Consider the following 13,422-nt stretch of genomic DNA (forward strand, 5'->3'; position numbering starts at 1 on the left):
ATAAGATTTGCTGTGTTTGGCAGTATATTTTGGTAGATTGTATTAAAGACAGATTCTCTTGGCTAGAACGCAGTCTGTAGTCTTCACTGAAATACAGTGTGTGTATTATATATAGAAAATTCTTATATTATTTGCTTAAAACTTTAAATAAACTAAGAAATGTTAACGACTGAAAAGCAGAATTGAATTTCCAGAATTGAATAAACGATGTGGGATTGGTTTAACATAAAACATTTGGAAAAAAAAAAAGCTGTTAGAACAAGCCCCACCCCCGAGGAGCAGTTATTAAATTTATAAAAAAAAAAAAAATCTTTGCTAATGAATTGGGATGGGTAAATCGAATGTATTAAAACTGTTCTGAATTTACTAAAGATTCTGTAGGGAATTTGGATAGGATTTATTTCGGACAGATATACTGTTTTAGATACAGTTGGATATAGCCCTAGAACACCTCAGAGTAAATAATTCTTAACGGCAATCAGGGCTCTTTCAATTCTGACCAAATCCGATGGCCAATTTAACCGATTTGGGCCTGAACCAATTTTTAGGTAATTTACTCAGTAATGAAAAATAAGCTGATATCCAGATCAGGCAGATAGAGCCATGTCACAACAACCTCCTGAATTTCTATTACTGGGCAGTAGGTAAATTGAGGTTGGCATCTCGGTGCCTTCAGCATGCATCATCACTCTGTAGTTTGCAGTCATTTGATGGAGTAAATTGGCCATTAATCATGTCAGTCGATGCAGTGGATTAGCGGCAGGATGGGGTCTTTTATTGCAATCCCCTCCCCAGAGGAGCTGTAATTAGATTTGTTAGAGAGGTCGGCACTAATTGAAACATTGCTGCTGATATCTGGAAATTTGCCTGGTATTTCAAACTTTATCTTACAACTACCCGCTGCCAAATCAATAGGAAGATTATTGGGCAGTCCAAGAAAAAGTAGAATCAGCGTTTACGAGAATTTGTATTGGTCATCTAGAAGTTACAGATATTATTATGTATTAAAATATTTTTCTTTCAGATCCACTGGTGTCAGCAAATTATATAGATTTGTAATTTCCTTGTATTTAAAAATCTCAAGTCTTCCTGTACTTATCAGCTGCTGTATGCCCTGCGCGAAATGTGGTTTTCTTTTCAGTCTGACACAGTGCTCTCTGCTGACATCTCTGGCCGAGACAAGAACTGTCCAGAGCAGGAGAGGATTTCTATAGGGATTTGCTACTGCTCCGGACAGTTCCTCTCTGGGACAGAGATATCAGCAGAGAGCACTGTGTCAGACTGAAAAGAAAACAACATTTCATGCAGGACATACAGCAGCTGATCAGTAAGGGAAGACTTGAGATTTTTAAATAGAAGTAAATTGCAAATCTGTATAACTTTCTGAAACCAGTTGATTCGAAAGAAAAAGATTTTCGCTGGACAACCCCTTTAATCTGTTATTCCAGAGCAGTGGTTGGATAGAGCTGCGGTCCCATATTGGTACAGTGCCATATAGCTTATAGATTGTCCCCGATCCCGTCATGTGACCTGGCTGGTAATTCATTCATCACCCTAGAAATGAGGCAGTTATGGGATACCAGCATTAGATCCTGTGTACATAAGGCCTAGCTAGGAACGCTGGGCCATCTTGGTCTGCAAACACACAATTACTTCCCATACAGCCGGCTGGCCCCAGTGTACACAGAGCTAAGAGGACATTGTGTTTTCTGTTGTCTGCCATTGTAGTGCAGGCTTTGTGCATTTCTTCTGTGACCTACACAGAGAAGTCTGGCTGTTAATTGCTGTGGTCCCGGAGCTGTCTTGTCCTCACACAGCTGCATGTGTTCAGTGCATCCCAAGCCTTTAATCCGCTGGGGTCAGCGGCACAGACTGAGGATTACAGCAGGGCTGCCCGCAGGGTGTCACTCACACATCCTCCATGCCAGGGCGGCCAGCTGGCCAAACTCCGCTTCTCCGGATTTTTTTTCCTCCTCCCTCCCCTACATTAGATAATATCATGCTCTCCAGTGGGAACCTTGTATTGCCGGGTCTGTCAGATGGCATAGCTTGTAATTAACTGTGGCTATAGAGATTACAAGAATGTGCGCAAATTATCATGTGACTATTAACTGCTTAATCAGTTGATGACACCGACAAATGCGCGGAGGGAAGAAGATGTCGTCCGATTATTTTTTGTGACTTTTTTCCTTTGTTTTAGGAAATTACATTACCTATCCTTTCCCAATCCCCATCCTGACCTTACTGCTCCACCGCCTCCTATTATCTGGTGTTGGTCAGGCACTAAGTGGCATCCAGCCCCCAAAAAATAAATAAATAAACAATAAATCAGAGTAATAATCAGCTAGAGATATGGTAGAGATACGTATATGCTAAGGTTTACTTTTTTTAGAACATTTTTGAGGATTTAGGCAGAAGAAAAAAAGTTACACATTAAGGCTATGTTCACACTATGTAAGAGACTGGCAGTTCCGTGGCCCTGGCCGCAGAGCTCGGATGCGGGTGCATCAGCGCGTGCCCGCATCAGAGCTTCCCATAGCACACAGTGAAGCAAGCGGCCGGATCCGCTCGCTTCACTGTGTGAACTGACAGGTCTTTTTGCGGCCGGAATTCCCTGAATTCCGGCCGCAGAAAACTGACATGTATGGGATCCCGGCCGGAGCGTGTACGATGTGTATACGCTCCGGCCGGGATCCCAAAAAGAAACAGGCATTGTTCCACTGCGCCATCGGCAACAACGGCCGTACTTTTACGTAGGGTGACCATAGCCTAAGGGTGCATGTACACTACGGAATATGCCTGGAAAACCCACTGCAGATTCCGTCACTCGCTTCCACTCGTGGAGGCGCACATCTCCGCCCGTCCCATAGACACCATTCCAGGCACAGAATGGTCATAGAATGGTGTTTATGGGACGGGAGGAGATGCGCGCCACCGCGAGAGGGAGCGAGCGATGGAATCTGGTTTTCCGCATGTATTCCATAGTGTGCATGCACCCTAAGAGTTTTACTGCATCCTTTCAGTACTAATCCTTTGCTGTATGTCCTGCAGGAAGTGGTGTATTCTTCTCAGTCTGACACAGTGCTCTCTGCTGCCACCTCTGTCTGTGACAGGAACTGTCTAGAGCAGTAGAAAATCCCCGTAAAAACCTCTCCTGCTCTGGACAGTTCCAGACACAGACAGAGGTGGCAGCAGAGAGCAGAGTACCCCTTTTATACATTTACTAGATTGACAGTCATCTTTTATAACAGCTGCACAAGACTGTAGTATGGGGTGACTTTTACAATAAAACTTGCTAGACCATTGGATTATTTTATGCTAATCTGAAATTGGAATCTCTTTCATTTGATTTATAACAACTGCGAGAGGGTTCCAGATTAGAGAAATGGAAGAGAACTTTTATACCCTTCTACCAACCCAGTGCAGAATGACCTGACTTTCAGGATAAAAAACTACTAGTCCTTTGGGTCATCATCTGTACCAGCTCTGGTACCTTTTTATTCAAAATATGAATAAATATTCCAGATTAAAGGAGAAGTCCTACAAAACTAAAAATAAATCCCCTGCAGGCAGGGAGGTAGGATAGCATAATCTAGAAAGCATACTTACCTATCCCCGTGCCCCTGCAGCACTGCCTGACAGATCTCTCACAACCGCTGGCCTCCTGCAGCTCCTCTAGCTGCAATCCCAAATACCGCGGTGATGGATTGCCCACTCAGCGAGCTGGGAAAGGACACCGTTGCAGTCACTGACTGGCTAAGTGGGTAATCCATCAGCACGGCCGTGAGCTTGAACTGTGAACTACCAGGAAGCTGGATGAAAATGACATCTGAGAGTGGTGAGAGTGGCGCTACGAGGGCACGGGGACAGGTAAGTATACTTTCCTTACCCCCCCCCCCCCCCCGCGCCTGTCGGTGATTTTTTTGGGGGGGTTGGGGGACTTCTCCTTTAAATCATTTTACTGTGAGGGGATAATACTGAGGTTTTATAAAAAGAGACTCAAGACCAGAAGGGTCGACTTCCTAAAGACCAGACCATAGGTTTATCCTTTTCTGATCTATCATTCAGGCAGTAAGATTTGAATTATAAGAATTTGTGTACCAAGTGGTTCCAGATGAAGAGTGGGTTCACACTTCGGAATCCGTGCCGAAAAGCTCCGTTGCTTGTACCCGCTCGCGGCAGCGCTCACCTCCGTCCGTGCCATAGACCTCACTCTATGGCTTGGCCGATTCTGCCATCTGCTTAAAGAATTGACACTTTGGTGGACAATGGAATCGGCCCGGCCATAGACTGGTGTCTATGGCATGGACGGAGATGCGCGCTGCTGTGAACAGGTACAAGCAACGGAATCCAACGGAACTTATTGGCACGGATTCCGTAGTGTGAACCCACCTGAAAAGAGAAAAGGAAAACTAAGCACAGACCCAAGACTAAAGCATAGACTGACATTCTGGTGATCCTGCTGAACCGTCGGCTTACTATCTGCTAATCTATTATTGAGACTTGTTTTTTTTCGTTTTGAATTATAAAATTTTCTCTGCAAGATTAAAAGAGTTTTAGTGCATTAGTGTGAGAGAATTATAGTGACCTTTAGTAAGAAGCGTTACTATACAGAGGGCTGCAGAGCCACTTACATAATTCAGCCTTTTCTCATATTGCTTTATATTGTATTTGCTGCTTTTCCTCCTCTACAATTTCTGACTGTGAATCAATATGTAATAATTAAAATGCAATAAGCTTTCGCTATTCACTTGCTCAGTTATCTGCCGGGCTTCCTTTCTAGGAAATTGAGCTCCTACACTCAGGGACCTAGAGGCTCTTGAATTTTACAAATTCATATGTGATATGTAAATTCTGTGATATGATGAGATGTTCCAGCTCTCTGCCTTATGGTTAATGTAGACGGTATGTTCTCAGCTATTCGTGCTTGTAATACCCTGCTTCACCACAGGGTGGACTGTTGAGGTGAACTGTCAGGGATGATTGATCTACAAGATGCCTTCAACAGGACAAAATGATCAATACAGTAGTCCGAATCAGAACAGACGTCCTCCACTTCATCCTTGTAACTGCTGCCCCACCATACAGAATCCATAATACTGCTGCAGGCCATGTTCACACGGCGTATTGTACCAGCCATGACCGGGTCGGTCTCTGCAAAGATCATCCCGGCCGGTACTGCAGTAACGGCCGGATGATCTTTTTGGCCGTAAACTCTCCATAGCAAACTGTGAAGCAAGTGGCTGCAGCCGCTCGCTCCACAGTGTGCACTCACTGACACGGTTTTCTACGGCCACTTTTCAATGAATAGCGGCCACAGAAAACTCACATGTCAGTTCTTTGCGGCGCTGCTTGGGATGCCGGCCGGAGCGTATACTATGTGTATACGCTCCAGCCGGGATCCCATAGAAGAACATGCAGCATGTCTTTTCGTACAAAGTACGGCCATTGTTGCAACAACGGCCGTACTTTTACGAAAAGATACGCTGTGTGAACATAGTCGTATAGTGTACCCAAATGGCACCCTTTAAGAAAAATATTTTCCCATAGAAAATGATGTTTTAAGATATAGAGGTATAGTAGAGTCCTGTATGCTGCTCTGTGCAACTCAGGATTTATATGCAGCCTGTAAAGTTGGTAAAATCAGATGTACTCCACATACTTATATGTAAAAAAGAACAACATCACTGTACTTGTCTTCTCCCCCATGGATCTGATCACTTCCTGGTTTCCTCTCTGAACTGTAACCCTACTGTTTCCAAACCAGAACATAAACAGGAGAAAACCAATGTGGTTAACAAAAACTATCAGGGATGTGATCCAACACACTTTCCCACAACCCCACTTGCTTTCATACAAATTACAGAGTAATGAACAAAATGCAGTTGAACTGAGCATGCTTGACCATGCTGTAAGACGGTCATAAGCCAGGTCTTATGAAGAAATTCCTTCCAATATACTCTCTGAGCCTTCTGTATGAGTCAGAACAGACAGGAAACCAGTAAGAGCAGCTCGAGCCCTTTTTGTATTACACGGATAGCCGTTCATTTGATGCCTGGCTAGTCGCAACTATCCATAGGACCACTAGCTGATGCGGAGGAGTTGACTCTGACGAGACCATCCCCTTATAATGTAGCCACCGAAAGGAATGAACCATAGCCATAAGCCCAATGTGTTTACAGCTAACCTTGCGTTGCCTCGACTCAATCCAGCCATAAGTAACTCATCTACCTTCCCAGTAATGAGAGTGTTAACAATGTTATAGACAAGAGAGCTTTAGTACCAGGACAGATGGGGACCCAGGAGAAATAAGAAGGATGGATTACAGTCATTAACACATTGGAAGTCTTGTCTAAAGGGATTGCTGCATCTAAGGATATCTCACACGCACCTCCTGTGTATCTACAGGAGGCACGTCCATCTGTTTTTATGGGATGCAATCAGAACGAGAGTGCTAAGATTGCACCTTAGAGACTGTTGGAAAAATATGAAGGTCTCAGCACTATCTCAAGTCAATGGATTCTAGAAAGATCGGCGATTGATAATTACACTGGCAACATTGGTGAACAAAGTGGCCTCCAAACTACTCTCCAGAAGGCCGGGAAACAGAAGGATGTCTCCCCTTAGTGTCACCTCTGGAGATGGACTGGTTCTGGTGCTTTATCGGATCTCTGTTGACCACTTTAGACTCTTCTCTTAGTGTGTCTCATTACTCCTGGACCATTTAGTTCCAATAATGTACGGCTCGCTCAAGCACATCTTCTGCCGCTCTCGTCGAAATGGGCTTCAATCATTGTATCAGTTATATTCATTTACGCAATGGTTTTTACAATACAAAACAATCAACATTTCAGTAGTTAATGGTTGTATGATCTCTTGTGTATTCATATCCTCGGGGTCGTCCCTGTAAAAAGCCACTTAAGCAGTTCAGAAAAATGATAATTGTTAGTACAGGGGGAAAAAAAAAGCAGCTGAACAATGAAAGTCAAGAGATATATCTATTGGAAACACTTCAATACTTAATGGACCAATGCATTATTCTGATTAGAGGACCTCTGCCAGGTAAGGTGATATGTCACATCATGCATAAAACCTCTAGCTGCTTCTTTACGTTCTTGTTAATTCATCCTTGGCCTGGAATCTCCTAATCCATTGTCAGTTATCCCCTAGGAAGTGAAAAAAACACATTTGGACCTCAAATGGCCCCTATAGATTCAGCAAAAATCTACAGCAAAAGCAAATATGGGAAACTTTGTAATATATCTTATCAGAGAAAAATGCCTTTTTCATTACTTATCAGCCAACTTCTACCCACTTCACCTCCTAACCCCATTATTAAAAGTGAGCTCTAGTGATGTTTTCTTTCACATCAAATGGTGTCAGAAAGTTATATAGATTTGTAATTTACTTCTATTTAAATCAGCTGCTGTATGTTCTGCAGAAAGTTGTGTATTCTTTCCGATATGACACAGTGCTCTCTGCTGCCACCTCTGTCCGTAACAGGAACTGACCAGAGCAGGAAAGGTTTTCTCTAGGGATTTGCTACTGCCCTGGACAGTTCCTGACATGGACAGAGGTGGCGGCAGAGAGCACTGTGTCAAACTGGAAAGAATACACCACTTCCTCCAGGACATACAGCAGTACTGAAAGGCCTGAGATTTGCAAATAGAAGAAAATTACAAATCTATATAATAATTGACACTTGCTTTAACTATGACATCAGTTGATTTGGAAAAAAAAAAAGTTTTAGCGAGAGTACCCCTTTAACTACTAAGGTCTGTCTCAATATCAATAAGCTCATAAATCAGGTTACAGCTGCCTAAAGAGGTCTATAGGAAGAAGGGGGCAGGGGGTATAGGTGGATTCAGACAGAAAAAGGGAAAAAGTTACAGGAAGGGCCGGCTCCAGGTTTTTGTGGGCCCTTGGGCGACAGAGCCTCAGCGGGCCCCTCATCCATCTATCCATTGTGCACAATCACTTCACCACTAACATACACACACACACACACTGACTGACACAGCACTTACAGCTCAGTCCTCTCCCTCGTCCACTCTGTCAGGCTGATCTCCACACTCTGAGTTTGAGGACCTGCGGGTCATGTGATCAGGTCCTGCTCCATCTCCTGTGTCTTCTGATGTTCAGCGCTCACCCTGCACTACAGTGAGCAGGCTGAACATTAGAACACAGATCCCCCTCTCTCTCTGTGGGGCCCGGCAATTGCCCGGGTAAGCCTTGTGCTGACGCCAGCCCTGGTTACAGGAAAGGATGTTGGCAAGTAATATATATCACCCCAGTACAGAAGTCTAAACTTACCATGTTCTATGATGCTCTATAGCATCCTTCATGCTGCTGCTGCTGCTTCTAAAGGTGTGCTACAGATATATGACAGAAGGATATACTCTTTGTGTGTGCATGTGTCTACAGAAGACACAAGTCTACACCCACTAGCTAAGGGAAACCGGAAATTAGAAATGGGATCTACACGTTGTATAATTCCTAGAGATATTCCTTTAAAGTATGGTCTTTTATGGACAGCCATAAGCATTTTGGAGGGTCACTAGTTGGTGGCCACTTCCGTACGACAACTGACACTAGAGTCACTCTGAATGCTTTCTCGTCCTTTTGTTAAACACAATCTGTAGCCGGATGGAACAACATGTAAATAGATTTGATATCGTCCTTATAAAACAAAGCTTCAATTGTGTTAGATTATAATCCTTTCAATTGTAGACTCTCTTAGTAGAATTCCTCGCAGCACACACTGGTTAACACTTTGGGCCTTGACATCGCTATTGTAAAGTCTCCTAATGGAGTTGCGGTGAACGTGTCTGTCTTTGTGTAGCTGAATACACAGTGCTGCTAGTAATGTAATGGCTGTGTAGGCAGCACTTTAGCAAAGGGGAGTCTTGGTGCTTTACTGCATCTATATTTATGATCAGGGAGATGTCCCACTCTGCAGCAAAAAGACGTGAAAGGACGTTAATCCCATTGATTCATGGCTTGCATCTGGGTCTAGTCAGGCCTCTAGTTTTAACAATCCCATGTGGATCTACAGCTCGCCCTGCATCTGCCAAAGATATATGGAAGTCAATGAAGTTCAGTCCAAATTCACAGTGGCTATTAGCAAAAGCTGTGAAAAAAAACAACAAAACACAAACCCCCAAAAAAGATAGTCCGTCAGCTTTCTAAGGAGGGGGTGAGGAGCGGCAGGGGACAACATCGCCTACACTCCCTTTATTAATGTATAAAGGTATTTGTATAGCGGGCTTTACAGCACATATATTACCAGCCTGACAGGGTGGAACAATAGTCTGTGTGGGTCTTTTGAGTTATTTTTATATTTTTTTTCCTGCAGCTTTATTTAATTCACTGTATACCTGCTTTCCTACTGAATGCTTAAAGGGGATCCTTCACTTCAGATGTTTATTGTAGAATCAGGGGGTACACATTTGCCCATATGATCACCCTCAAATTTTGCCAACGTGAAAATTATTGGCCACCAAGTCAGAGTCAGAGAGTATGGCTTAAAGGGATTATGCAGCACAATTATTTTTCTTTCAAGTCAACTGGTTTCAGAAAGTTATAAAGATTTGTCATTTACTTCTATTTAAAAATCTCATGTCTTCTCATACTTATCAGCTGCTGTATGTCCTGCTTGTTTTCTTTTCAGTCTGACACAGTGCTCTCTGCTGCCATCTCTGTCAGAGACAGGAACTGTTCAGAGCAGGAGAGGTTTTCTATGGGGACTTGATCCTGCTCTGGACAGTTCCTTTCTTGGACAGAGATGGCAGCAGACAGCAGAGTCATACCGGAACGAAAACACCATTTCCTGTAGGACATGCAGCAGCTGATAAGTAGGGTAAGATTTGAGATTTTTAAATAGAAGTAAATTACAAATCTGTATAACTTTCTGAAACCAGTTGATTTGAAAGAAAAAGAATTTAGCTGAAGGACCCCTTTAACTACTGATGGTGAATCTTTAGGATGGGCCATCAACATCATATCAGTTGAGGGTTCGATTCCCGGCATCAATCAGCTGATTAAATTCCTTATGCCCCATTCACTTGGACAGGTTGCACTGTGCCAGGTAAGAGATGAGAAGGCCACAGTGTTCATGTGAGTGCCACCGCACTTTTAATCAGCTGCCCGGCAATATGTTGTGGATCGCACCTCTGCCAATCCATACCCTAAGTATAGGACATCGAAATGTAAGATTTAAAGGGGTATTGCAATGAATAGATTTTGGGGATGAAGAACAATGGGCTGTTTTTTGTTATACTGCCACTTATATTGTAAAATGTATTCTTCAGATTATCCCTTAAAGTACAAGAAAATCCCTCTAAATCTCTGATATCAATTGTTTAACCTCAAATCAATACTGTTTGCTGTATATAAGAATTGCTTGCAAAAAAAAAAAAAAATCATGTCACCCAACAGGCCATATATGATCTGTAAGCAGTTAAATGTTTCCTTAGTTGCTGTAGGCTGAGCGCAATATTCAGCCCCACATGGAATCGCCACAAGTCTAAAGCATTCTGTGTGCCCCCATGTTGGGCCTCCATAGGGTGCTATATCCTCTCCTGGTAGCAAGGATTCTGGGGTAGAAAATATTGGGGATACAACGTGCACATTGATCAGGATTACAAGCCAAGCTGTATATTTTATACTTGTATTATCATGATATGGCTACATGTAAAATAAATTAGAATAAAGACATTTAAACCCCTCCTACAATCTTCCCCCTCTAATGCACCGACTACTGTGCAGGATTTGCATAAGCCACACCCCTTTTTGTTAAACCTGTGATTGTCCCTCAAAACCGCATCTTTTATCAAGTTATAAAATGCAACGGTGTAGTCTAGATGCGAAGACTATTCCCGTCCATGTAAACACGTGTAAGACATGCTCTATCTTAAAAGTGCGAGTGAATTGTAGAATGACAGAACAGCTTTTCACACCCATTTCTTCAAATTACCTGCCCTTTCCCCGACGCTCAGTGAGCAAAGGTTAAAAAGTGCTGTCGCTCTCACTCACCGCCGCTGACATGATGTGTAATTATGGATGTGCAGACTCAAGAGCCCTTGAAATGACAGCCTGACAAGAGTTTAATTGCTAGGAGATGAGCTGGCATGGTGTATAGTTTCTGGCCCAAATCTTGTTAGCAATAAATCTGAAGTTCTACCAAACTTTAAGCACTGTGACAAGCACCTTAGACTGATTTGTGGGGATGGGGCATCTGCTTCGCTAATGGCTTCGTAAACCATGAATGATCACTGGGTGGAGCAAGCCTCCAAGGTCAGGGTGGGTGGAGAACTATAAAGTCTCCGAAACCCATTATAATGTAACACGCTATGTTGGCTGGAAGAGGACTACAGCTCTACCTAAAGGGCCTTTTACACGGGTCAATTATTGGCAATGAGCGTTGGTAGAGACGATAGGCCGTGTAGAAGTGACAGCGATCAACCGATGAGCGGAAAAATATCAGATTCTTGGCTGATCGCATCTTATATGTGAGCTTTAAAATCCATCGCTATTGGTCGAACATATCCCTGTGTGACCAATAGCCATATATTTAAATGGCCGCAAGAATGATACAGTGATTGTTTGTGTGGCCCGGCCGCTTGATAAATCATGCCTTCTTGAAAGCATTGCAGACGAGTGACGATCTCACAGCCAAGGGTCTTCTAATGTAAACGAACCCTAATACTCAATACTACTACACAGCTCCCAGTTACCTGTCATATGTTATCAAGTTCTAAAACCCCTTTAAATTTTGAAGGGGTTACTACACTTTCTGTGTGTTTTATTGTACTGATCAGAACCCTACGCTGAAACCTTCCATTTTTTCTAATGTTACTATTTTATTTATGTTTAGTACATTATTATGGGGGCAGACATCTTGGTGAGTTTTACACAATTTAGAGATACGCTTTACAGCATGCCCTACTGACATAGGCACAATATACTGGAGCTGACCATATTCACTTGAGAGAGTTTTCTGAGTATGTTCTGTGACCTGTACGGAGAGGGCGAGGCTGAGTTCTGACCAATGAATGGTCTGATCTCATTTTTATCTATATATTGAAGTCGCCTTTTACTGTAACCCTGTTTGTGATGATAAGGAGGACACAGCTGAAGAGTGTTCTGTATAGAACAGAAAGCATTTGCTTATTATTAGGCCTAAGGCTCAGAATGAACATTTTATGAAATAGAAAAATACATAAAAACTTTACTTCACACAATATATTCCAATTAAAGGGTAAGTCCACCTTTGAACATTATTTTACAGCCTGTATTGGACTTGATGGCAGTTTTCACAGATCTTTTGCTTCCTGTACAAAGCTTATACTTGAAATTTTCCTTCAGAAGTATATTTTTTAGAGAAAACATTAGGGCATTTTTAACTGCCCCAAATTGTGGGAGCTCGGCTGAACTGTTAGGGTGCATCTGATAACAAGCTTGTTGGTTATGTCCAGTGACAACCAGCAGAATTGTTCAGCTGATCATTGGGGTCCCAGCCAGGGTATAGATGGGCAGTTTGTGATTGATCTATTGTCAAGGGACCTTTCTATGGGGAGTGTAAGGGTCCTAATCCGAACCGATTTTTAACGAAAAACGATCACAAACGAGAGTTATCGGGATCTACCTGAAAGTACGAATAATGGGGGAGATTTATTAAACATGGTGTAAAGTGAAATTGTCCCAGTTGCCCCTAGCAACCAATCAGATTCCACCTTTCATTTTCCAAAGAGTCTGAGAGGAATGAAAGGTGGAATCTGATTGGTTGCTAGGGGCAACTAAGTCAGTTTCACTTTACACCATGTTTGATAAATCTCCCCCAATGTGTACAATTATCAAATATTTAGCGAACAATTAACAATTTTATGGTCAGCCTAAAAGATTCGATCAACGACAGAAGGATGATTTTTTTGTTTGTTGCCTGCGTACACACAAAACGATGATTGTTTAAAGCGAATGCACCATTAGTACATTTGCTTTAAGATTTTCACATGGATAGAATGACACCGGCGCAGGGAAGTCAGTCCCAGGCCCCGCATATGGCGCCATTCTATTTCCAGGCACCGGCCTGGGGTGAAGCACTTTAGGTGGGCCGCCCCCAGTGGGAGGAGTAGCATCATAGAGGGGTGGAGGTTTCCTCCCACTGGGAGTGGGCCGGTCTGCCTGAAGTGCTTCACCCCCGGCCGTTCTATCCATGTGAAAATCTGAAAGTGAATGAACTGATAGTACATTCACTTTAAATCCGAATGAAAAAATTAATTGTGCTGTGTAATAATGCCCTTAGATGGACTGACTACTGCCCTGTCGGCTTGCCCGGCTCGGTGGAGGTAGGACTGTGTCTGTAGGATGCTAGTGTGAAAGTGGCCTAACAAGTGGGGATTAAATAAAAGCAGAAAAGCCCTT

The 13,422-nt window shown here is 43.0% G+C and overlaps 1 protein-coding gene across 5 annotated transcripts in view; it reads left to right on the plus strand.

The window, feature by feature from the left end:
* The window catches only part of CADM3 (cell adhesion molecule 3), a 304,853-nt gene that overhangs the window by 125,697 nt on the left and 165,734 nt on the right, over nt 1–13,422 (plus strand). The gene's annotated exons all lie outside the window — the stretch shown is intronic.

The sequence above is a fragment of the Dendropsophus ebraccatus genome, chromosome 13, assembly GCF_027789765.1.
Source record: "Dendropsophus ebraccatus isolate aDenEbr1 chromosome 13, aDenEbr1.pat, whole genome shotgun sequence".
In the NCBI taxonomy this organism is placed as follows: Eukaryota; Metazoa; Chordata; class Amphibia; order Anura; family Hylidae; genus Dendropsophus; species Dendropsophus ebraccatus.